A 3,954-nucleotide genomic window follows, 5' to 3' on the forward strand; every position below is an offset into this window, starting at 1 on the left:
GTACTTGATGGGTTATGACCTCAATTAATTAATCTTTTATTGGTTCCAAGTCATTTTCTCTATGCATGCCATGAATGCAATAACTAACTACAACCATTATTATTGCTTTCTTTCTTTGGCTTTTAACTCTTTAAGGTTTTTACATTTACCCAATCCCATTTCCTATTATAGATTTTAGGGGGTCTAAATGGTATGCTGTGAGTGAATAGAGTATCACGCTCTGATACCACCGTTGTCACACCCCGTTCACACAGAACCGGACCGACGATAGGGTTAACTCCGATTAACCCAAATCTACCAGGATCATCTGACACAGTATCCAACCACAACATACACACAACTAAGAAAATGTTCAACAATTCAGCGGAAGACTTAATTTACCTGTAAATATTCCCAATATACTTGATACCTAAATTGTAATACATAGTTAAATACATGTGGGCCCGCAGGCATGATATTTACACAAAAAGAATACAATTTACATATCAAGTACACAAAAGGGATCATCAAAAGAATAAAAAAGTAACCCTGTATGGAGTCACTGCTGTGGTCCCATAGCACAACCCTCACACGTGCAATCCATGCCGTGCTCATAATCCTCAGGGACCCTCCAATCCTCCTCGGGGAATTCCACTGTGGGGCCCGACCCTTGATCCTCAGGCTGGTGACCTGCAAAATCGTCTAAAAGAGGTGCACACATGGGATAAGCTCACTAGCTCAGTAAGTGAAAAGGAGGACCACACAACACTCCACACAACAATCACAATCATATGCACTACATGCTATGCAATCCATTTTTCATCACATCCACCTAAACAAAATTACTAAGTCTTTGGTTTAGTGCTACTACAACCACAGTGCGCGTATACTCCAGGTACGAGCCACGAACTCCATCCCGCGATACGCCCATAGCGCTTTCGGAGAAGGCCCACCGTGAGTACTCGAAAAAGTAAAGCATGCCGACCACCGACTCTCAACATGAAAGTAAATGACAGAAAATAAAGGTGCTGACTCCAGCAATTTAAAAGCAGTACGATTGACCCTCTTAAATATATCACTGGGGTTGCCGACTGTCCTAATGACCAGCCGGGCGTATGTCTAACCACCACAGTGACCCGACAACCGCGACCATTGCTTCCCCCCAAATGGTAACCCAACACCTCAACCCCTGTTGGGAAGGGTCGTAGCACGGGAAGATGATAATCCTACACTGCATGCTCCTATATGACATAGTACGATTGCATAGTGCCACCGCGTCCCATTCCACGGGCCACCATTGCACTCGTTTCCAAACCGACTATGACATCTTGTCTATTAATGCATTATGCACAATGATGTCAACATTCATCACATAAGCACATCACCATTTGACATTGAGAAAATAAACACAACACGTATGGCATAAAAATATGAGGATGGCTAAGTTACATAGCATTTGCATAATGACATGGCTAGTCTAGATACAATTAAATGAATGCCAAAAAAGCCTTGAAACAAGGCCAAACGTCCTCTCCCCACTTACCTGTTGTGTACAAAGATTCGTGCCCGGTACGGGTGAGATTCTGTGCGAGAAGCGTAAGTTTTGGTGAACCTATCATAAGTGAACGGGGTTAGCATTTCACCACTTTGAGGTCAAAACTAATAAGATTTGATGACAAAATCATGTTTAGAATCCTAAAAGAAGGTCGCACGTCCGTTTTGGGTCCATTCGGACATAGAAATCATGTTGGGAGTCTCTCGGGTGGGTTGGACAGCCCACCTATCTTAACCCACCAGTCATGACCGGTGGGTAGGTCGACCCACCGGTCCTAACCCACCAATCATGACCGGTGGGTAGGTCGACCCACCGGTCCTGACCCATCGGCCATGACCGATGGGCAGGTCGACCCACCTGTTGGGCCAGCCAATTGGTCCCGAGGGCCTGCTAAGATCGACAGGCAGGTTGGCCCACCGATCGGCCTGCCGGTAGGGCCTGTTGGTTGGCCCTACTAAGACCGACAGGTAGGTTGGCCCACCGGTCGGCCCACCGATTGGGCCCGCCAGTTGGCCCTGAGGGACTGCCCTCTTAGGCGGGTGCCCTCAAGCAGGCCATTTGGCCCACCGGTCTTGGCGGGAAAGTGTGCAATTTTTCCCCAAAACCTTACCCAACCTTTGGGGAATCAAATGGGGCTGTTCCAAACCCATTCTCCACACATTCAAGGTCTCATAAGATGGTTCTAACCTAGATCTAGGTTAGATTTAAGGAATGGAAGCCATCTTACCTTCTTTGCTCAAGAACTCATTCAAAAACCCCAAAATCACTTCAAATCACCAATGCTCCTCTAACCGTGGAAACACTTCTTCCAATCCTTCAAAATCAACACATAAACCATCTATTAAACCTTAGATTCATCATCCCAAGGGGGATTTACGAGACCTCAAGAAACACTTCCCAAATCAAGGGTTTTACTTGGGTATGGTGAAAGTTTAGGGAATATAGCCTTCGCTCACCTCTAAACGCAGATCTCGCATTGGGGATCACTCTTCCGGTATCGGAATGGGAAGATCAAGCCTTGGCGCCGCTTAAATCCATTCCTTCTTCCTCTTCCTCCCCTTTCTTCTTCTCCGTTCTCTTTTCTCCCCCCTTTTCTCTCTCCTCTTTACTCTTTTCACCAACCACCCGAATGGCATAAATAAAAAAATGGAAAACTCATAAATGCTATTTATACTTTCTAAAACAACTAAGGAACCACATGGGTGGGTCACTCAGGTGGGTGGATGCGCCCACCTGTGACCGCCCACCTGAGGGCCGAAAATTGGCCAACAAGTGGGATTTTGATGAGATTCGACTCTCGGCATGAATCTCACTCTCGGCATAAGGTATATTGTATGTATGCGCTTTAGAATATGGCTACATACCTGCTTTATCCGTACATGGCCTTATGATATGTGTATGTATACGGCTTGGGTACACCCGTCTCCTCTGGCACTGACTCAGACTTGTCCGACCAACCGGTGTTCAAAGTTACCCTTGCCATCATGGTCCATAAGGAACCCGCCTTAACCCTCTCCAGTTCGGGTCCTACATGGTTAAACCGGGTCAACTGTGTAATTAGACCAGGTTTAAAAAGTAGGGTATCACACACCTTCTCCTGTTCAGCCTGCCAATATCATTGGGGAACTCATCAGGAGGTGTGGATAAAGAGGTAAATTTAATTATAAGACCAAGTACAGCAAAAAAAAAAAGGTACGACATGAGAACTTCCCAGGGGGTCAGCCATCATAGTACTACTCTCACCGAAACACGCTTAACTGCGAAGTTCTGATGGGATCCAGTGCATTAGTGCTGGGTATAATTGCACCCCAACTGGTAGGTCCAAAATCGACCAATCGATTTTGCCTTGCTGACTGTAATTTTTGGATTTTTGCACTGTGGGGCCCACCTTTGTTGTGTAAATTTCCATTTTTCCCCTATAGAAAGAAACCTAATTGAAGGTTAAAATACATATTTTATACCAATAAATAAAAAAGGAAATTTAAATTTACAAATTTAATGACATATTAATTAAATTAGGTATTACATGTAAAAAAAATTGGATTTCGTGCTGTGGGGCCCACACCCCTACTGTACAAATCCCCATTTTGCCCCTATGTGAATAAGCCCAGATAAGGTATGTAATGTATATTTTAGTGTCAATAACTAATGGGAGAAATAATTTATTTGCTTCACTAAATTCTGGATTTAGTGTACACATAAATGTACTTGTAGGGCCCAACTCTGTTTGGGCTGCCCTATATAAGGGTTATAAAGGGCTGAGAATTCATCAAAATCGTGGTTGCTGTTACAGTAAGGAGAAAAAAAAAGAAAGGAGAAGAAGATGAAGGAAAGAGAAGGAAGAAGAGGAAGAAAGAGAAGTGAGGAGGGAACTCACTCACCTTAAGTTACTCCTAGATCAACTCTGCAACCAGGTAAGT

General features: G+C 44.4%; 1 pseudogene; it reads right to left on the minus strand.

The window, feature by feature from the left end:
• Positions 1-3,223: 3,223 nt before the first annotated feature.
• On the minus strand, positions 3,224-3,343 carry LOC122087831 (annotated as a pseudogene).
• Positions 3,344-3,954: the final 611 nt, after the last annotated feature.

The sequence above is a fragment of the Macadamia integrifolia genome, chromosome 8 (genome assembly GCF_013358625.1).
Source record: "Macadamia integrifolia cultivar HAES 741 chromosome 8, SCU_Mint_v3, whole genome shotgun sequence".
Classification (NCBI taxonomy): domain Eukaryota; kingdom Viridiplantae; phylum Streptophyta; class Magnoliopsida; order Proteales; family Proteaceae; genus Macadamia; species Macadamia integrifolia.